We start from the raw sequence: 23,625 nt of genomic DNA on the forward strand, positions 1-23,625 counted from the left end.
AGGGACCCTCTTTTGCTTTTGATCAACATCGCCTTTGGAACCACCACTGCGCGGTGCACTTCCGAATGCAAAGTCCTCGCATCTCTTTCAACTGCAACCCTGATGACGACAACAAAGCCTCCGCATCGCATCTCTTGGCTCATCAGAGGCGATGTATCACATCTGCTGCGCAGATCAGGGCCAGTGCATCGCAGCCGCCATATGGATTGGCACCGATCAATTGCCTCAACTGTACCCTGATTCCACGACGTCGACTCACCTAGTAATAAGGTACTTTGGTTCAGTGGGCCTCACTAGTCCCTACATCCATCCCGTGCTCCATCGCGGTCGGCCTGAATTTTTGACTTTGTCCCAGTCCTTTACCTAAAATCTTTGAAATGTAATATCTCAAGTTATACTAGGAATGGTCCAAAGAAAGGAGTTATTTTGTTGTTTTGGTCTTGTTTTATTTATTCAATTAAGTTCTATTTTTCTAACCTGGTTTGAATCTTTTTGTGTGGTGTATTCACTGTTTTACTGTTTGAAGTGTTGCACAAATACTTTACACATTGCCTCCAAGTTAAGCCTGACTGCTCTGTGCCAAGCTACCAGAGGGTGAGCACAGGTTAATTTAGGGTTTGCTTGCTTCTTACCCGGACCAAGATTTTGTGGTTGCTGCTAGACTAGGGTTGATGCCCCAGTCAACATACAACCCAATTTCTAACATATGTGAAGTGGCGTAATGGTACAATGTCAAGAATTTCGCGTAACAAACATAATGTAAAATGCATAATTTACATTTAGCCCAAGCCTAGTCTAGAGCTGAATAGGTGCCCACAAACTTGCCCAAAAAGCTGAACTTGTGCCATTAGCAACTCATATATTATTGGGTCTCTGGTTAACACCAATCCCTTTCTTCTATCCCATCACTACATAGTGCAATTGCACAGTTCTCATTACACAGAAAACAGAATGCTCTCTGGGCCCATCCCTTCAAGATATCTGGGTCTACTGAGCTTCCAATGGTCTTGGTCTCTTCTACTACACTATGGCTGACAATCAGTCTTGGCATCCTCACTAAGCCCTATCAATACCCTTATTAGGGTCCTTTATGATTTGTGACATGAACCTCACACGCTTGGCATCTACATTTAGAGTGAGTGACACTTTCTCTAATGTCTAACTATCAGTCTTGGCATATTCACCAAGCCCTATCAATACCCCAATTAGGGGGCTTTGTGATCTGTGAAATGAACCTCACACGCTTGGCTTCTACATTTAGAGTGAGTGCCACTTTCTCTTCATTCTCCGGATGAGGGCACTCTAGCCTAAGCTTGTTCCATACCTCCTTATCCAATGGGGATCACAGAAGGTTTGCAGTGTAGCTGATCACTTAGTTGACAGCACTCGTTTAGACGATCTGGGGTGTATAATTAGCTTTGGTGCAAAGTATTAGTTCTCATCAGCCTTCACACCAGCATTCTCAGAGCTCTATACCTCTTCTCTACCCATGGAGTTAGCGCACCTATGTTTCAGTTGTAAAGACACATTTTACCTTGACTCTGTGTCTATATCCAAACCCAAAGAGGCCCTATTTTGGTCCTCATCTGAACCATCTGTTGCATTTGGTGACAACCCATCCTTGTCTGTATTTATGTGTCACCCTTTCCTACCTCCTGTGGGAAACTCATTACGTGGCCTTGAGCCACATCCAATCAAGTGTTCTAATATCTCCTTCCTCTCTATTTAGGCATTGGGAGTAGTGATGCAGGGGGTGGTGCCCCTAACCCCCAAAATGACAATGCTGGAGTTCGGAAGGCAAATTAGCAATAAAGCTGCCTTTAAGTTTTTATTTTTTTTGTTATATTTCCTGTGTGCTGAAAGATATTGGACAAATGTCAGGCTACGGTTTCTGTCAAATTGCTGCATATTCTTTTAACATTATGATTAATGTTTACTTTCCCTTCTCTGACTGTAAAGTGAGAGAGGATTTTGAACTATGTGACAATCTAGCTGGGGAACAGCGAGTGTGGAAAGTAAACCACTCTTTCCTGAAAATTGAGCTTCCCTCATAGCCCCTGTCCACCAGCTATCCTCCATGAGGCCATAGAAATTGTTAACTCACTCCTTAACTAGATCCTAAATACTTTCTTAGCCACATCAGAAGTCCTCTCAACCTAGAAACTGGCACTCATCAAGCCTTTACAAAAATTGTGAATCAACAACGTATTGCCTTTCTTGCAAGTTCCAATTCACTTCACACACAACAATCTGGAGTCAGACCTAAACATTCCACCAAGTCAGCCTTACTCAAAGTCTCAGAAACCATCTAAATGACTCTGATGCTAGAAATAATGTGGTATTGATACTGGTGGACCTCTTCGCTTCATTCAATAGTATATCACATGGCATCCTTCTCCAGCGAATTCAGGACATAGGGGTCTCCAACAAAGCCCTTTCCTGCATAAGATAATTCCTAATGAACAGGAGAAAAACAGTTGTCTTAGGAGAATTTGCTTCGAGAGAAAGATCAGTCACTAGTGGTGTTCCACAGGGCTCAGTCCATAGTCTCACCCTTCTTAACATCTATATGACCCCCCCATCTTCTTGATTACCTCTTACAGAATCGTAACTACCTCTTATTCGGATGACACACAGTTAATCTTCTCTCTCGACAAGAGGTCATCTGGTTCTGAACTTAATTTCCAAAACTGTCTCTCCAATGTCATATCATGAACGCAAAAAAATCACCTCAAATGCAATTCAGACAAAATAGAAATTCTGCTCTTTGGAAAATCTACCCTATTGCCGGAATAGTATGTTGGCGAGTTTTGTACCCCCACCACCTGCCTCGGTCAAAGTATCCACGAATCTAGTGGACACATTTTACACCGACTTCTCCTTCCAACCTCAAGAGTCGGCAGTAGCAGGGATGTGTTTCAACTTGATTAAATACCTCAAAAATGTATTCCACTTTCTCCCCGTACCGCTAGGAAAACTGTAGCCTTTGCTCTGATCACGCCAAGACTCAACTACTGCAACAGGCTATACAGTTAATTCCTAGACTTCAACTAGTCCATCTCCTGGAGCCAGAGTGGTGTTACAGCTTCCTAAGTGGAGCTGCGCATTGACTGCCCTACAAAAAGAAAACTACACTGGTTAACAATGCACAAAAGAATCCTATGCAAGACCTTGTTGCTAGTCTTCAGAGCTTTCAAGTCCACTCGCCCTAAATGGTTCACGGCTTGATTCTTCCATTATAAGACCCAAAGAACTCTTAAGTCCTCAAATGTAAATCTGCTGAGGCCTTACTTCTTTAGACTAAAAATTTGGGAAGTCCTTTACCGTATTAGGCACCAAAGCCTGGAACCAACTTCCAACTTATCTCCGTTTCATTGACACAAAAGAAACATTAAAAGAATATTTAAAGACTGGCTCTTCTAAGCCCCGGATGCACTCTGCCACACCCTTATCTAAACCGATCCATCTGGTGTCATGTTAGGATTCACAGTGTCCCAAAGCCTAGCAACACGATGCTCATTTACGAGTGACAGGGCTCTTTAGAAATGCAACAATCATTTATTCACTTATGCGCTAAAGCTAATCTATCTGCGAATCCAGGGCACTATTGGTTTCTCCTTCTGGCTAAGGTAAAATAAAGGCGCACATTATCATTTAAGAGCAAAATTATGAAAAAACAACTTATCTGACTGGCTGAGCAGCAAAGAAATGAGGAAGAGGCAGTCCTACTCATGGACTAGGGACTGTTCCGATTGGCAGAGTATGTTTTTTTTTTTACATAGCTCACAGGAGCTGCAGTTTTTATTATGAGTGTTCTCTTTGCTGCTGGATAAAATGCATAAACCATTGTAAGTCAGAATATTGTAAACAGAAATAAGGTCTAACATAAACATTTTGTCTTAACCTCGTAGCTGCTGTTCCACACCTAGAGCTGAGCGCTTTTTCTGTCGCAGCCTACCAGACAGTGCAGTTATCTGGAAATGCTAAAGACATCTTGGGGACTTTCAGAAAGTTGACCTAGGAATGCACTTCACCCGTTGCTTGCTATTAGCTTTGCGATTTGTAACTCACATTTTCTGGCTTTCCATTTGCTGGCCTTATTTTCTTAAGGCTTTCCAGGTTCCGTTTATTCCTTCCGATGCAAAAGCCGTGTACAGTATTCTTCCACGAACTCCTTTTCTGTACTAATCAGTCCTGTAAATCTTGCTCTTATCTCATCACATATGCTCTGCATTCAAAGGCTGAGGTCAAATATCAGGCATTGTCTTCCGAGGGCGCTTGTTATTCTTGTTTTTCTTCTTAATCGCTGCAGCAATGTTGATACAGACCAGAGCACTACCTGGAAAGTGTATTCCTTGTGACAGCACAATGTAAAGGGGACGGGGTGTCTTTTATTCGCAGTCATACACAGAAATTAACTTCTGAGCTCAGCTAAACATGCCCAAAAAACAGTTTCCACAAAAATCTGTGCATTTTATAGTTTATTTCCAGATGACAAGAGCTTTTTGCTGATAAGGAGTTTATGATCTGGTCTCCCTTTACGGCTCCCCAGATGCTGGGATTAACAGCCTCCCGTGACCTGCCTGTGCTTGCTGAGGAAAGAATGCGCCCGCTATTTTACTCACTTTATAAATGCTAAGATGGACCCCAGGGGTTCTCTCAGTACTCCATCTCTCAGTCCTGGAGAGTGTCAAAAAGCAGACAGGCTACTCTGAAGAACATGTGTTAAGCATTTCACATCACCAACATGGACGATAAGTAATTGACACGACTCAAGAGAAATTCGACACCAATTTATATTTATATATATTTTATACACCAAAATGAAATCAATACATACGGTATAACAGGAGTTCTCAATTTTCAAGCAATAAATAAATCAATACTTTGCAATGTGAAAAACATTAACATTGCGGACAATGTGAAAAACACATGTATGCAATCTATACTTTGGAAGGCGAGTTCACTGGAACCCACTTACAGTTAAGGAATTGTGAGTCCTTAGACCAGTTCACAACAGCTAGCACAATTTTACTTGACTCAGGGAAGCGGGGTGCAGAGGTGCACTTTCAGCTGTCTAAGTGAGCTGTCAATCAGTATCGCAGTGTTGAAATTATGCAGGATGACTCGAGCAAAACCATTTGGAGAAAATGCAAGGAGCTGGCCTTGGACCAGGAGTCTCCAGGCAGATCCGAACTACCTGGCTTGGGGGACTCAGTGCACAGATGCTCTTGGTGTCATAATTATGGCCCCGGGTCGTCCCACACGTCACCATATCCTTTTCCCCTCGCCTCGACATACACTACTATGAATGAGTGGAAGGATGTAAAACCTAGTAACTCACCCAAGTAGACGAAGGAAACAGAACTGCTGGTCCTGCTAAGATTGGCGCCATAGTCTTTGACTTCCAGGTCATGCTGGGACGAGGCAGGTCAGGTTTCCACTTCCGTGTCGCTCTCTACAAAAGACCGAAGTGTAGAACCAGACACTGCTTCATATCCAGTTTTGAACCAGAATCACGCCTGGCCATAGCCGTGCCGAGAAGTCCTTCGAACTTGCCCTGAAAGGGCTGCCTACACCCTGCTTCAACCACCAAATTATCCAGGGCACGCAAGGAACGCGGTTGCAGGGAATCTTGATCCTCAAAAGCGCAGGAGTGCTAGTAACGTATCCTGTACAACATGGAACATGGTCACAGGAACCTAAAGGCATTGTGGCGCAAGTACGCTGAAAGTGCACCATTACTGATTGTGCTGGAACGCATGTAGGGTGCATCATAGATAGTTACCGTGCAGGAGCGCCTATTGTGTTTTACTTTATTTTTCATCACCGCGCTAGAGCGCACTTGTGTGTCCACATTAGTTTGACGCGTTGGAGTGTTTGTTGTGCATTTCCCTTGTCTGTGTTACCAAGCTGGAGCGCATGTTTGTGTATTTACGTCTGGGGCATTGAGCAGGAGCGCACATTTGCTTTGTTTACTTGTGAGTATGCTGGAGCGTTTATCTGGGTACTTCCTTTATTACACAAGGAGTGTAAGATACGCCACGCAGGAACTTGGTCGAATGGAGTTTACTTTTGGTTCTCAGTGACAACTAACTGAACAATATTGGATATTCTACCAGGACTATTCTATTTAAGACAAACAAAGGTTAATATCCTTCCATTCTGGTATACTGGTATACTGGCATACTGAATATATGATTATGCGTGTTGCAAGAGCTGCTTGTATATGTATGTGATTCCCTCTCTCTCTTTATCTTTCAGCCCTTTCCCTGAAGTGAAGTATCCACTCTTGCCGATTGAGTTTACTAACTACTATCCTACACCCCGAATACCTTGTTTCAGGTAGTTACTACATATATGGGAAGGGAAAAACACAACAGGGTCTTTTCTATTAGTGCGGACTAGTAATTTTTGCCTTCTCCTCTTTAGGTGTCCTTCTACATACTAATCACAGACATCCCTGTCCTTTATAGGCCTTCTTCCCCCGCAACCAAACCTTTCTTCTCGTGTAGATCTCAGTGATTCAAGTAAAGGTAAGGGGGAGTGGAGTCTGGTCATATCGTCTCTGCAAGGTCTCACCGCAATTCAAGGTAAGAAGTGCGGTGGTCTGATACTTGGCTATTTGTGGTGCTAAATCAGATCCGCGGCCAGAGGTGCAGGTAGGCGTGCCAAGAGATGGTAAAAACAAATGCAAGATCCTTACGATTGAGCCATAAGAGTGGTTGGTTGTCGAAGCAGATGAATCTCTTATCTTGAAGCATTGATTAAAGCAAGTAGTAGTCGGACAGACCACCAACAAGCCTTGGTACCTGCAAGTACTCCAGTTGAAGAAATCTTTATCCAGAGTGATGAATACAGGCCCCAGCTAGGCCCGCAGGACACAAGGGTTCGCTCTCCTGTAATGGAATCTATAAGGAAGTTGGCACGGAAACTGCAAAGTACAAAGACAGCATTTATTAACCCTTAAGGGTGGTCCTACAATCCACACAACACTCTTCAGTATTGCATAGAGTAGCACAAAGAACTTGCATACATGGTCCCCTTTTATACACAATAGAGGGGCTCATAAGTGGGTGGATACAACATGAGGCCAAAGAACATTACCATTTATGGTCATTTTCGATACTGAATCAATATGTGGGCGGAGCTAACACACTCCTTGAGCCCGCGAAAACATGGTCAAGCAAGGCTAACTGATAACAGATGTGGTCAAGTCTGGGCATGCGCCAGATGGACAAAGGAGCTATTTATAGACTGTTACTAGGCAGATTACAAGAGCAACTAACACAGAGGTTGGACTCTTCTCGTGGGGAACACGTGGAAGCATGACAATACAAAATGGAGTCTGAACTTCGGTCAACATAACAGAGAAAACATGATCTAAAGTGAGGGAATTAATGTCTTTAGTAAATGCTTAATCACATCGTTGTCTCAATTTACAACAGACGACCCTTTCAGCATTTACTGAAGACATCTGGTTTGTTAGGATAATCATCATATATGTCAATTGTCATCATTTCTTCGACTTCTTTAGCTAAACGTTTCTGGTGAGCAACATCGGCAATAGCTTTCTTATCAGGGATACAGAATGATACGCATAAGGAGCAGAGCAAAGGACCACATTGAACACAGATACAACAAGAAAACAGAACTGCTACAATAATACAAAGACCAGTTAAAACCTTCCATCCCCAGGCAGTAATCAATGCCCAAAACCATCCAGAAAAGGACCAAGTGCCGTTTTCTGTATGGATTTCAGCTGCAATTTTATGTAGTTTGTTGATGGCATTATAAACTGATGGCGTATGATCAGGGATAAACACACAACAGCTACTCCCAATAATTTTACATGCTCCTCCTCTGTCAGCTAGCATAACGTCTAATACCATACGATTCTGCAATGCAACAATTCTAGTAATTTGCAATTCCTCCGTAAGATTCCCAAGAGCAGCAGCAGTCTGGTTTGTCACAGCCTCTACCACTCTTGTTAATCTTCGGATCTTCCTACTGTTCAGAGCAGCTCCAACAAAGAAAAACAGTCCTAAGTTAAAATCAATATACTGTTGCAGACTGGTATCAGTCTGATCTACATCATCAATTGATAAAGTACGTTTATACCTATTTACAGTCACATTATTCAATAATTTCAGATCCTTATGATAAGATGCGGGTGCTAGGAATACAGGAGGTAATAGAAATGATACATAGCATACCCCAGACCACCCAGCCGGCAGACGGTAATAACCTTTATTTCCGCACACAAAGTATGTATTATGGGACGCTAGAAAGGTACTATTATTCAATCCATCAATGTTCAGGACAGTGATGCAATCACTGACACCAACAGGAATAAAACCCACACTCTGGACACACAGGTCCGCTTGAGCTTGTGCTACTTGAATCACAAATTTGTCCTTCCCCACAGTGTCTCTTGTATTCGTGAAGATGTAGGGAATGGATTCATTGTCTGGTCGGTACTCTTCCCACTCCCAAATTGTCCCATTCGCTTGCGGATACCCATTTTTATCCTGATGACATTCTTTATTGAGTCTGAAGAGCAATCGTCCCACTGTCGGTTTCCGAGTGGCAAAAAGCAAAGTGTACCATGCTCTACAAGAGCCATTGTGAGAGAAAGGAAGTGGTATGAATGGCGTACCTCCTTTCTTCTGATGGGCTGGCATCATCCCACATATCCAACAGTTCGTAGCGTTCGTAGCAACGTGGGTATGATGCAGCATCTGGATGAAAGTGTTATTCAAGTAAGACTGTCGATGCTTCAACTCTTGATACGGTAATGTATAAAAGTAGTGCTCCTCAGGCACCGGAGTTGTCAACACAAGTATTTTCCGAGCGGGAGTTACATCCTCCACAAACCATGTGGTTATCCCAACAATAGCTACTGTCAACATGAACCCTGATGCACAAAAGATTTTCTTTTTCTCCATGTCAAAAATGAAAACCCAATATCTTCCTGAAACTAAAAGTCTGTCAGAACTCTTCCCCTTGGGCAGCGGTCGATTTCTTCACCAGCGGGCCAAGACGGGTGTCGCTACACTAATGCAGGGCTGATCCCCCCCCCCTTGCCTCATTGGCTCTCCGTTTCACTAACCCAAGGGCCGTTCTGACAGTATGTCCCGGTACTGGAGAACTCACTTCCTTGGTCGAAGATGATATCGCCTTCCTCCAGGAGTCGCGTGGTCCGGAAAGAGCTCCTCAGTGACGTTTGGCTCCGCAGCACGGCCTGTCTCTGCAGCCAGGATTTCTCGTTGATCGGTCAGCACGGCAGGTTCCACCAATCCGGGCGGCACCTTCCTACAGTGCAGGGAATGGATCCAATTCTTTCTGTTGGAGACTCGCACAGCCGTCCTCGTTGCGAGGAGGACCTGCTCAGGACCCACCCATCTCGGTTCCAAGCTGTTTGTTCTGTCAAAGATTTTCACCATCACGTGGTCACCAGGTCGGAGACCATGTCCTTCACCGGTAGACCGATCAGGGAGCGCCTCTCGGACCTGTTGATGAATAGAAACCAAGTTATCCGTTAACTGCGCCAGATAATCATTCATCATCACACAAGGTACATCATACACAGCCTTGGGTTTTGGTGGACCCCAAATATTCATTGGGCGCCCAAAAACAATCTTGTACGGTGTAAGGCCAGTTCGAGAGTGTGGTACCGATCTAATTGACAATAACGCCAGCGGTAGAGCATCCGGCCAAGTCAAAGACGTCGAAGCTTGAATTTTAGCGATCTTGAGCTTCAGTGTACCATTATACTTCTCGACTAGTCCTGCAGACTGAGGGTGGAATACCGCGTGAAACTTCTGGGTGATGCCCAGGCCCTTCAAGACGTACTTTATAACATCCGCTACAAAGTGAGGCCCATTATCACTCCACAGAAGTCTACAAACGCCATATCGGGGGAAGAACTCTTTCAGCAGCAACTTCGCAGTAGTCATTGCAGTATTGTCTTTCGTAGGGTACGCTTCAACCCATTTGCTGAAAGCGCAGACCACTACTAGAACATACTTCAGATTGTTACAGCGCTCAAGCTGGATGTAATCCATCTGCAAAACCTCGAAGGGTGCAGTAGGTGTCACAAATCCTCCTGCTGGAGTTCGAGTACCCTTTCCTGGGTTATACCTCAGGCAGATCATACAGGTCTGCACCACCCTCTTTGCTGTGCTAGCAATCTCTGGATGCTCCCAGACTTGGGTAAGCAATTTCACAATTGCGGAAGCTCCAACATGTGCTAGCCCATGTGCCATCTGAACCATAGGTTGTACAAAGGCCGTGGGTAATTTCCATCTATCCATCTGCTTATTTCTCCAGCAGCCCTCGTCATCCAGTTCTCCCTCGCTGGCCCATTGTTCCCGCTCTTTGTCAGAAGCGGTCCTCTGCATTTCTCGCACTTCCTCCTTCGCATCATGCCATCTTTCCACCTGTGACTTTACTACATACATGGCAGTAGTACCGGGCTGCATCGCAGTCTCCCGTGCTACTCGATCTGCTAACGCATTCCCTTCTCCAACTTTATCAACTACTTTCCTATGGGCGCTACACTTAACGATGGCAATTTTCTTTGGGTATGTCAATGCAGTTAAAAGATTGTGGACTAACTCTCCATGCATTATCTGTACTCCATGTGACGTTAAAAACCCTCTCTCCTTCCAGAGTAGGCCGAAGTCATGCGCTACTCCGAAGGCATAGCGGCTATCTGTATAAACATTCACACATAATCCTGTACTGAGCTCACATGCTCGTGTTAATGCTATCAGTTCCGCTGCTTGAGCTGATTTCTGTGGTATGCGTGCTGTCTCCACTATCGTTTGTAATGTGGTAATTGCATACGCTGCTGAAGTCGTACCATCTGGTAGCTTCAGGCATGATCCGTCCACCCACAGTTCTCCATCTACATCTGGAAAGGGCGTATCCTGGAGATCAATACGACCCTTTGTTTGTTCTTCAGTCACGAGAATACAATCATGTGCTTTCCGCGCCTCAGGCTGGGTTTCGGGGTATGGCAACAATGTTGCCGGGTTTAACGTTACGCACCTTTTCAACGTAATATGAGGAGCCAAAAGCGTCAACTCATATCCCGCTAAGCGGGCACTGGTCAGATGCTGCGTCTTCGTCTGATTAAGCAGGGCATCGACAGCATGGGGGACTAATACCAACAGCTTATGAGATAACACAATTCCCTCACTTTGGCGTATTGACACAGCTGTCGCCGCAACCGAGCGAAAACACCCTGGTAATGCTCGGGCGACAGGATCAAGTACAGCCGAAAAATATGCACAAGGGCGCTGCTTATCGCCGTGCATCTGCACTAAAACTGATAATGCACATCCATCTTTCTCATGCACATACAACGAAAAGGGTTTTGCATAATCAGGGGTCCCTAACACTGGTGCTGAACAAAGGGCCTGTCGTAGTTGCTGAAAAGCAGTATCACACTCATCTGACCAAGGGATTGGGATAGGCGTGTCCTTTGTCAAGAGGGCTAACAATGGCTTAGCTATATGTGAAAACCCCAATATCCACTGTCTACAAAAAGAAACAAGACCCAAAAATGCACGCACATCCTTCTGCGTGGACGGTCTCGGTGTGTCCAAAATTACTTGGATACGATCCGGTGTGAGTGCACGCCCCTCCTTAGACAAAAGGTGACCCAAATAAGTCACCTTTGGTCTACAGAATTGCAATTTCTTCCTAGATACCTTATGATTGTGGGATGCTAAAAAGGAAAGTAAGGATAACGTACTTTGTTCACACAACTCCAGGGTGTCAGCCGCCAGCAAGATGTCTTCGACATATTGAATGAGGGCGACCCCCTCGAGCAGAACAAAGGAATCCAATTGTCTTTTCAAAGCCTGACTGTAAATGCTAGGGCTTTCTGTGTAGCCCTGGGGGATCCTACAAAAACGATAAGATCTATTATTTAATGTAAACCCAAAAAGATATCGGCTATCAGGGTGAATGGGAATGGAAAAGAAGGAATTCTTCAAATCGATCACTGAGAACATAGTCGCCGTAGGCGGGACCAAAGTAAGCAACGTCGTGATATCGGAAACCACTGGGTACTGAGGTATCACGATCTTGTTTACTTCTCTCAAATCAATTATAAACCGATAAACTCTGGCATCCGTATCCTTTTTCAGTATGGGAAGAATCGGACTGTTACAGATGTTGTAGGGAACTTCCTCCACTACCCCTACCGCAATCAAATCCTGCACTATCTGTATGAGAGCCTCCTCGCCCTCCTGGGAAATACGGTACTGTGGGAGGCGTGGTAACACCGCCCCCTCCTGGACACTAATGTGGACCGGTGGAATCACCATTTGTCCCACATCAGTATCCGACGTTGCCCACAAAGCACGAGGGAGGGTAGCTAACAGCGCATCCTCTGACATCGCACACATCCGTTCAGACCGGGGGTAATTGTCATTCAATATTACCCGCACACCAGCAGGGGAGCAGCGGATCGTAGCCCGAAAATGCTTTAACATATCAAGGCCCATAATGTTGTCCGGTGTGTACGGGGCAAGCAGAAACGGACAGGGTGCAGAAAAAGAATCAACCTTAAACATGAGGGGCTGCGAAAGAGGGCTTCGGGAGAGTGTACCGTCAAACCCTACCGATGTGACCATTAAGCCGGATGGGGGAGCCCCCGGAACCAATTGCTTAGACAGCGCACTACGTGTCGCTCCTGTATCCACTAGGAACTGATCAGTAGAGCCCAAAACCTCAGCTGATACATAAGGACCCTTCTGATCGACCGGCACCTCAACTGATTCTAACCCCCATCCAACGCATTCCTATGCATGCTGAGAATCATGGTACCCCGATCGGTCAATCCCCGACACTTGATACTGATGCTGGCGATCGAAAACATTTGATCTATCTCGGTGCTGCCCAGCAGAGTCAAAACGAGCCTGTTCGTTAGAATTCCCTCTAAAGTTCGAGAAACCCCCTCTACCTCGCGGGCCACCCTGAGTATGCCCCTGATGCGAAGCATGCAACACTGGGCAGTCCCTAGCCCAATGACCCGATTGCTTACAATACGCACATTGGTTCCTATTCAAATCAGATCGGCCCGAGGGAGGACCATAAGATCCTCCCCTACCTCTATTACTACCCCGTCGGGGCGGGCCATATACTTGTGCCAACATCACCTTTGTTTTTAGATCTTTCGATTTCTTTTCCTCCTGGCCCTTTGCTTCTTGCTCCTGACGCTCATAATACTGAGCGATAGTCAGGAGGGCCGTCGGGGTTGCGGAAGACCAAGAACTCTCGCTCGCTTTCAAACGGGCCGCAACTGCCGGCAGCAGATTAGCTACATATTTATCCGCAAAAAGATGGCGACCCGTATCATCAGTAAGCGACTGGCCACTAAAATCATGAAACGTCTCCTCAAAGCGCGTAAAGAAGTCCGCCACTGACTCGTCAACTTTCTGTTTACATGAAGCTAACATATTCCAATCAATCTTTTTAGGGGGGATGATTGTCTTCAGCTTAGCCAGAATAGCAGCAGGGAGATCTAAAATACTCTGGGGTGGTTTCTGCGCGGGCTTCCGTTCCCTATCTTCATCCTCAAGGTCAGACCACCGAGCCTTAAAGGCAACTATATCATCTACCTTTCGGACAGATCGCCACATATCCGGTGGTAGAATAAGGCCAAAGAACAGGTCTATATCTGCTAAGGTCATAACGCAAGAATTCAAGGCCCCCTCGACTTCTTCGTAGAAGGCCGCTGGATTCTTGCGGGGGTCAGGCAACGCATTCTTTAATGCCATAACATCAGCTCTATGCCACGGAGTATAAACCCAATTATACACAAAATATCCCTTAGCATCGGCGGAGGTAATGTCCGAGCTAGTCCCCGCTCCTTTAGGAGGAACATACAAAGGCGCCGCCTCTCGCATTGGTTTAACATGCACTATGCCATCCTTATCTGACTGGGAGGTGGATGAGTGGCCTTCTGCTGTACACGAATCCAACTGCTTCTCCTCCCCTGCTCGTTGGCGCGCTTTTTCTTTAAGGGCCAGCACCGAGTCCCGCAAGGCGAACAGCCGCCGAGCCGTATCAGGAGCCTTAGAGGAAGAGAAAACACCATTATGCAATGCTTTAGCATCCGATGTCACTTCTTCAGGCTCAAAGACACTAGAATATTTCCGGAAGGCAGCAATCACTTCCTCAGCGAAATGACCCAGAAAATACAATTTCTCTCTATCCTGCCACGGCCCCCAAGTATGGAATAATTCATCCACGGACACCTTGCCCTTAAGTGCACGGAAGGAAATTTGCCGAAGCTCAGCCATTTGCTCAGCCGATCATGGACCGCGTATCTACCTTACCCGGACCCGGGACAGAATCTTGTGGCCTCGGAGCAGATGCGCCAACATAAGGGGGCGGAGAGCGATCTAGTAAATAAAAATCATCATCAAGATTATTAAGGACAGGATAAAGTGGCTGCCGAACAGCATATTGACCCGAGACTTGCAGCCTACGCTCTTTCTCTTGTCTCTCCGTCTGTTCTCTGTCCTCCCGACGCCTCGCTTCCTGTGCTCGCACATGATCATTCTTCCGTTGTTCTTTATCAAACAGCGCTTTCTCACGCTTCTCTCGCTCACGCACCTCCTTCACCCACAACCGCACACACTCAAACATATCCTGACGAGCACGCCGCTTACACATACACTGTTCCACATACTCAATCTTACGTATATCAAACGATCCATACAAAGGCCATCGTAACTCAGGATCTTTTTTAGTATATTTCCTCCATACTGTGCTGTACATTATGGAAGAAAGACCATGCTTCACATACATATCCCTATTAGGAGTCCCCTCTGGGGGAGCTGGAGCAGATTCCTCGAGGTTCAACCGGTTTCCAAAGCAGCAACACCACTTACGGAGTGCGCTAAAAGCAGGCATGCTCAGAAATAATGCAAAATATGCAATATTATAAAGAAAATGGCACTTAATCCTTGCGCCGTTCAAAGTTACACAGCTCCGGAGAAATCTCTCCACATTACCTGCCTATATGTGTTGCAACGCATATATTTTCACAATAACAAATACAAAACATGACTAGTCATCACAAATCAAACTCAAATAGCCGGACCAGGCTTCAAAAACTCGGAGCAAGCACCGTACACCGGTTCTTACCAATCAAGAGTCCAGATTCCAACTGCCAAGCTCCAAAATCGCCCAAACGGCTTTCACGGCAAGACCGACAGAAGAGGTCTCAGTCGAGGACCGGCGCCACCCAGACGGTCAGCTCGGAAGGGAAGGAAGAAAAACCTCGGGATGCCAGGGCTAAGACGCCGCTGGCAGTGATCACGTCCCCGGCCAAATTCCTCACCTTCGTCGCGACCAGTCCTTCGAGCATCCGAGTCGCCGATGAGCCCCACGTGACGGGCGCCAATTGATGAATACAGGCCCCAGCTAGGCCCGCAGGACACAAGGGTTCGCTCTCCTGTAATGGAATCTATAAGGAAGTTGGCACGGAAACTGCAAAGTACAAAGACAGCATTTATTAACCCTTAAGGGTGGTCCTACAATCCACACAACACTCTTCAGTATTGCATAGAGTAGCACAAAGAACTTGCGTACATGGTCCCCTTTTATACACAATAGAGGGGCTCATAAGTGGGTGGATACAACATGAGGCCAAAGAACATTACCATTTATGGTCATTTTCGATACTGAATCAATATGTGGGCGGAGCTAACACACTCCTTGAGCCCACGAAAACATGGTCAAGCAAGGCTAACTGATAACAGATGTGGTCAAGTCTGGGCATGCGCCAGATGGACAAAGGAGCTATTTATAGACTGTTACTAGGCAGATTACAAGAGCAACTAACACAGAGGTTGGACTCTTCTCGTGGGGAACACGTGGAAGCATGACAATACAAAATGGAGTCTGAACTTCGGTCAACATAACAGAGAAAACATGATCTAAAGTGAGGGAATTAATGTCTTTAGTAAATGCTTAATCACATCGTTGTCTCAATTTACAACAAGAGGACCAGATTAATGTTGTTGAAAGCAGAGCCTCACTGGGTGTCATGACTACAGTTCTTAGAAGCCACCTGCCCAAGGACTGTGAGCAGCCATGCCAGACAGCTAAGGGTACAAGACTTTAAGGTTGTGGACTTTGTGGTTTGTGCCTGCCGATTGCAGGAATCTAGTTCCTCTAGACCAAGGGAGTTCTTGTGAAGTCTGGAGTTTGCAGAGGGCTTGCCTTCCTTGTGGAACCAGTCTCTTGCCTTGGTCGAGTGGCAATCCAGCGGGTGCAGGGGGGAGGATGCCACATGTGCAGAGCTTAGCGACTTCATGGAGTCCTGCCTTGTCATGGACATGAGTCTCTTCTTTATATCACGTTAAATCTAAGGTTCTGGTGTCTGGGGTGTCCCTTAGATCTTGGATTTAGGGGGTGTTAGTGGGTGTGAGGACGAGTAGCTAATGGGCATCTAGTCATGCAGCTGTTCCACTATAGTAGTGATGACATCCTGTGGGTGCATGTCACTAAAACCTGATTTATAACCTAATTTCAAGATGTCCAAACCCATCCTTGGTCCTGCACTTCAGCTGCCATCCCCTAGAGGTGGGGTCAGCCCTGTGGATTTGGAAGCCTTCCTGCATAGCTAAGTCTGCCTGTAAAAAACAGTGCTTGGGGCAAGGGAAGGCTTTGTCCTCGAGTGGAGAGCAGTTCCTTTGTCCAGTGGCGCCTGTGAAGCCTTTGGGGATCATGCCACACCGGTGGAATAAATTAGCCATCCTGTGTGGGCGGAGGTGTCACCTCCTGCTCACAGAGGTCCTTTGTCTCTGATCTCTGGGGGAGGCACACACTCCACAGCATGGGGGCAGACCTCTGTCTTGGCCCCAAACCTTCAGAAAAGTCCACTGAGGCTCTGGGGCATTGGTTAAACTAGGTGGGCATTATCTAAAGTGCCACCTGGATACCTGCTATGTTAACCTCAAAGCCACCATCGTGTCAGGGGTTAAAAAGCATGGTGTTTGACATCGGTCAGGCCATCATGGAGCTAGACATATACTCAATGTCTTTATGTCAGCCCATGCTATCTTATGGACCGCCGGTCACTTGCAGTAAATTTACATTTTAAATGTTACCACAGGGCTATATATGCTCTTACATGTATGTCCACACATTTAATATATTGCACCCTGCCTCATGGGCTATAGCAGATGTCCTTAGGATTAAGTGACATATATTAAATGCAGTGCAAGTGACCCTGTCGCACATGGCGTGTGCATGGTCAAACTCGAGCAGGCTAGCTGCTCAAGCAGGTCTGACATGGCAGACATGCAGACTTCGTTTTTACTCGGGTCACTCAGGGTGGCATAATAAGTGCTGCAGTCCTGGTACCCCTTTTACGTACCTGCCTTGGGTACCATTGGTACCATATACTAGGTTATTACAGGGTTGTAAAAGTACTTGTCAATTGGGTTTACCAGTTCACATTTACAATTTAAGGGAATGGGTACTAATGCTGGGCCTGGTTAGCAGGACCCAGCACCCATTCAGATCAATTTCCACAGCATCTAGAAAAAAGTGGGGATCTTCAGATGTATTATCAAATAAGTCAAAGAGAAACAAGGAGCTGGAGTGGGACACATCATGGGGGCTACCTGAAACAGCAGAGCCGCCATAGCAGGCACTGCTATTTACCTGCAACACAGTGTCAGAGCTGCATCCGTACAAGCGCTGCTATAAACCCCGAACAAAACACAGCCCTTCAGCACCAAACCAGGTGCTGCTCAGCCACCAGGACTGGCACTTGCAACCCCTTTGTAGTATAGTATCCGATTTGGGGCAACATGCAAGACACTGCTCACCCACAGGGACAGACACTGCTGCTCACCTGCTGCACAGTATCAGAACAGAATCACACCAATAACTGCCCAACCACTAGGTCAGCCAGTGGTGCCCACTTGCAATGTCAGAGCTGCCACGCAGTAGCAGAACAGCAGCAGGCCATGTATTAAACAAACTCCCAGGATTGGCGCTGGTACCTATTCTATTCTATTCTAGATGTCTTATATAATGCACAGCTACCCCGAAAGGCCTTCCGGCGCTGAGACAGGCACACCTGCAAGACCTTGGCAAGCCATGCCAGAACTGGAATAGATGAGTCTTTAGGAATTTCCTAAATAAAAGTTTTGGCTGGGCCCACCTTAAATTGGGAGGGCATTCCACAGCTTAGCAGTCAGAAAGGCAAAGGAACTGCCACCACATCTAGCCCTTTTGACCCAAGGAATGGTCCAAAGAAAGTAGTTCTCAAAACGTAGGAATCTCTTAGGCATGTAAGGGCAGAGTAGTGTTTGAATCAGAATGGGGCCTTTTCCTTGCATTGATCAGTGGGCCATACATAGGACCTTGAACTGGATCACCTTTCGTATTGAGCGCCAGTGTAATGCAGCCAACGCTGGAGCTGCTGAGTGATGTTTGAGGAGCATGAAGAGTGAGTTTGCTGCGGCATTCAGAATGATTGAAGGCGTCTTAGGACATATTGAGGGCTTCCCAGAAATAGAGAGCTGCCATAATGAAGGTGGGAGTGGATTCATCCCTGTATAACTACTCTTTTGGAAGAATGTGGCAGCCACCGCCGGACCTATCTTAATGTTCGCAATAGTTCGAAACAGGTTTCTGAGAATTTACAGTCCAGCCAAAAACCAAGGCTTTTTACTGCAGTGGAGGGTACTGGTCGGTGTCCAAGATATTGAGGCCAGAACAGTTCCTCCAACAGGACTTGTTATTGCTGACAACCAACACCTCTGTCTCCCCATCTTTAAGGTTGTACGTGGCCTTCTTTAGTTTTTCAATAGGATATCACCTTCAGTTCTCAGCAAAGGTGCAATACTTTTAATGGATGAGTACTATTACTTCTTAGTAGCCGGTGGGTACTTTGACATAATGAGTTTATGCACTTCTATACTTCCATTTCAAGAGCTGAGGGCCCCCTTGCAGGAGAGGCTGCTGCCCACCTGCAGCACAGTACCAGAACATTAAGCCAAGTACTGGTGAGCCACAAGGACAGGCTATGTTGCCCAGCTCATCACAGTATCAGAGGAGCATCAGGAGGGGAACTGCTATAGACCCCCAAGAGAACACAATACATTAGTAGTAGCAGGGCAGAGACACCACAACCCCTGGGCTTGGCATTGCTTGCCCCCCTTCCGCAGCACAATATCAGCAGTAGCAGATCAGCAATTTGACAACACCCGGGACTGTACTTGTCCCACCCCTCCCTTGTAGCACATTATCAGAGCAGCACCAATAAGCTAGGTACTCCACATTGCTCTGTAATTACACTGCTGCCCACTTCCAACACAGTAGCAGATCAGCAGTACTTCACAGCCCCCGGCCTGTGGTCCACATGCAACACAGTAAAAGAACAGAAAGTGACAAGGTACCGTGCCCCTCCCCTGGAGCACCATGCAAGGTATTCCATGCAAGGTACTGTTTATCTGCAGGCACTAGGAGGATATCTAAAGCAAGGCGGTTCTACATAATCAATGCACGCATAGCTAAATATTGAGAGTTGATGTGCGTGCTGTATTACAGGCCAAGCGATTAACCAGGGTAGATAACTTTGTATGTTTCACATCCTTCAAAGCAACACCAATATGAGGAATCAGAACACCAAGCACATCTATCAACACTTGTACAAAACAATGTGTTGTTCTTCTAAGACCGACATCGTTCCTTTTACTCCTCTCGTTCGCATGATATACTCTAGGGAAGACTAGTGCAAGGAAGCAGCTTCCCCCCAATTACGAGGGAGGTTAAAATAACACAGCCATAATAAATTCCTCTAACAACTGTTTTTTTATCAATCAAAACAAAAACCCATCATCAACTATATCACTTATATTACACTCACTTTAAGCCACAAGCTTAACTGGTTCAGATCTCCCTTTCTCCCTTTGATCTCAATACCGAGCTAAAAGGTGCAGGTAGCATTATCAGTTACCAAAAAGATCTTACACACTGTAGAAGTAGAATATTTAGGTTATACACTATCGGCCAATGGGATTAAACCAAAAAGAGATTTGTTGAAAGCAATAAAGAAAGCTCCTGCTCCGTTAGATAACGACCAGCTCAGATCTTTCTTAGGTCTTATAGAATACTATGCTGAGTTTGTACATAATTTTGCGGAGAAGACGGAAAAAATAAAAGTACTGCTCAGAAAAGGCTACAAGTTTGTGTGGTCCGATGATCAAAAAAATGCTTTTGAGAGAATTAAAAAAGATATTTGTGAAGCTAATATCTTGACCCCTTTTGACACCAATTGAGGTCAATTCTAACTGTAGATGCCAGTGTGGTGGGAAATGGAGCTGTTTTAGCACAGGCACAATTCAGGAGTGAAAACTGCTGCTTTTGCATCAAGATCTCTTACAAATTCGGAAAGGAATTACTCAGTAATAGAGAAGGAAGCTTTAGCTGCAGCTTGGGGAGCTGAGTATTTTCGTATGTACTTGTGGGGTTTCCATTTCACCTTAGAAACAGACCATAAACCACTCATCAAGATTTTGTCACCAGGTGGTGCAAATAAAAGTTCAGCAAGGTTAGCCAGACTAGCGGCTCGTTTACAAGAGTATTTGTATAAAGTTGAATATATTGCAGGTTGGAAGAATTGCCAAGCAGATGGGTTATCTAGGTTGCCCTTACCGTGGCATGGAGTCGATAAGACAACTGTTGAATCTTTCCAATGTGAAGGTGCGGTTGCTACAATTGATGATTTGTTTGAAATGTGTAATGGGGCGATTGACAAAAATCAGTGGAGTGCAAGCATGGCCAAGGATGAAGCTTTAATGACAGTGAAAGAGTTGATTGTCAAAGGGGGTAGGAGGGAGAATACCCTTCCCATTACGATAAGACCTTTTGTAAAAGTTCTTGAAGATCTATCCATTTTTGATAGTGAAGCAAATATTGTAATGAAAGAGGAGAAAATCATTCCACCACAAGATCTTAGGATTGTCTTATTCAAACTTGCCCATGAAGGCCATTTAGGTCAGTCCCTTACTAAGAAGAGACTAAAAGAACATTTTTGGTGGCCTGCCATGGACCAACAAATTATTGAATGGATCGAGAGATGTCCTGAGTGTCTAGAAGGGGAAAAAAGGTTGAAAGTTGGCAACCAGGTAGACTTTGGCAAAATTGATGATCCGGGTTTACCATGGCATACTGTTTGTTTAGACTTTATTGGTTCATTCGCTGGTATCGGTGACAATATAAAGTTTGGTGTGGTCATGGTAGATGTTATGTCGAAATGGTTGATTGGCAAATTTGTTAGAGAAATTAGCACGAAAAATACCATTAAGACTTTATCTGAGATTTTTAGAGAAGAAGGTTACCCAATTAAATTGATCACAGACAACGGACCCAACTAATATCTAATGAAATGACTTTGTTTTTAAAGTCCTGTGGGATTGTACATAGCAGAACATCTTTATATAACGCGCAGGGAAATGGCATTGTTGAGAGGGCAAATCGCATGATAAAGGGGGTGATCCAAATGGCAGTTGCGAGTAAAAGCGATGTGAAAAGGATGGTGGATGAATTAGTTTGGGCCTATCGTACAACTGAGAATACAGTTTCAGGAAAAATCCCTTTTGTGGTTATGAGAGGGCGTCCTGTTAGCACCAAATTAATACCAGCATGGATGAAAGATTGTCTTGGTTTAGCGAGTATTAATTGTGATAAAGTAGGAGGCGATAAAGTTCCTACTCATAAAATAAACATAAAACCTAATGATTGGGTGAAAGTTAAACCTGGGCGCATCTCTGCTGGGTTTACCAAATTTCGTGGTCCGTATAAAGTGAAGAATGTTCATAATAGACATGTGACACTGTATAATGGCGAAAATTGGAATTTGAGAAGGGTGGCTCTCTATAAGAAAGGGAAATTACATGATGATAATGACGAGATGGAGGTAGAAAGTGGGTTCAATCCTCATTTTCTCATGAGTGATGATGAAGCAAGTGGAAGACATTCTGGAATATTACCAACTGATCATGGAGACAACATCACTAATAATGTAAGGCCTCAAAGGTCAAGATGTTCACCTAGATATCTACAGGTTTACATCTGTGGAGACTTTTAGTTTCATGTAGGAAACATGTCAATCATCCTAGGTATTTATGTTTTATTTTTCCTCTAGGTTATATTGTCTTTTCCACTAATTTTGTAGGGAAGTTGTTGGCATTATGTTATATTCTGTTATTTTATGTGAAAGAGTTAAAGGGAGGAGGATGTGTTGTATTTGTAAATTGTACTTTAATCACATGTGTTCTGCTCCTTTAATTATAAAGGTTCTAAGCATAGTTCCATCGTTGCTATGTTCTATGACATTGCTGCACTCACGAGTGGCCAGTTGTGAGCTGACCTCAGTGGGATTACCAACGATATCTCTGCACTTATAATAAAGTGCTTACTTCTTCTTTTCAACGTATTTGCAGCAGTGTCTTCATTACAACAATAACCTTATCTAGCCGCCCCAAGTTAGCCCAGAAATATCTGGCATTAAATTTGGATCATGACTCTCATCGTTTTATGACATTATTTCATATTAATTTGCTTCCATTAAAAGATTTAATAGCAAACTCGACCTCCTCTGAGATTATTGGGAAAGATTGTAATTTGTGTGATCTGGGGATTCAGGACCTCAACAATGTATTTTTTGTGTGTCCTGCACTATTGTCTTTGGAACGCCGCCGTCTTTATCCAATGTTTTTATTGAATAATGTTAAGTCGGTAGAGAGTCCCATTTCCATCCAAAGAATGAAGTAATTTGTTCAAATTAAAAAAAAAATGTATGAATTTATTTTAACTTGTTTTTCTGTCGCTGCTAAGATTGCAGCTAGGGCGTCTCTGCTTATAGAAAAATCTACACATAACGTTACTTAATGTTGGCTGCAATGTTAAGGGGAGATTGTCATCGGAACTGTTTATTGAAGAAACTAACATATATGTCTACTATTCCTGTCTTCTTTGAATTGTTTTAGCCACAAACTTTTCAATGTTTTGTTTAAGCTGGATTTACGTTAGCTGCTACATCTGGGGGGTTATCTCCCTTGGCTGCTTTTATGAAGTAATTTGCACATAATTTCTGCTATGTTGTATGGATAATTCCTTTGGTTATTTATTTGGAGGAATTTGTCTTCCAGTTTCATATTCTTGTACTCTGTTATATTTAGTCTACTTTTACGATGAATTGGTATTGTATTTTATGTACTGCATTTGTTTTACATTTCTTGTAGTCCTCTTTTGAGTGCCAAAACATGAATAAAGAGTTGAATCTAACTCATATTACATCGACTCTTAGCCACAAGCTTAGCTGGTTCAGAACTCTGAGACATTTCACACACCATACACAGTACTCCTCTTTGTTCCTGTTCCACTCTCAACCTTGAATGCATTTTCGAATGCCCGAAATTCTCCGGGAAGATGTGGGCCCCGGGAGACGTGGAACTGTGGGCTGCACCTAGGATGGTCCTTTTCTGATGCTGATGTAATGCAGTGGCAGACCCCGATTCCCTGATGGGCTCCCGGGAGCCAGACATCCAGATAAGAGACTGACCATCTTCCTGC

This window comes from Triturus cristatus, chromosome 7 (genome assembly GCF_964204655.1).
Source record: "Triturus cristatus chromosome 7, aTriCri1.1, whole genome shotgun sequence".
NCBI classification, from domain to species: Eukaryota; Metazoa; Chordata; class Amphibia; order Caudata; family Salamandridae; genus Triturus; species Triturus cristatus.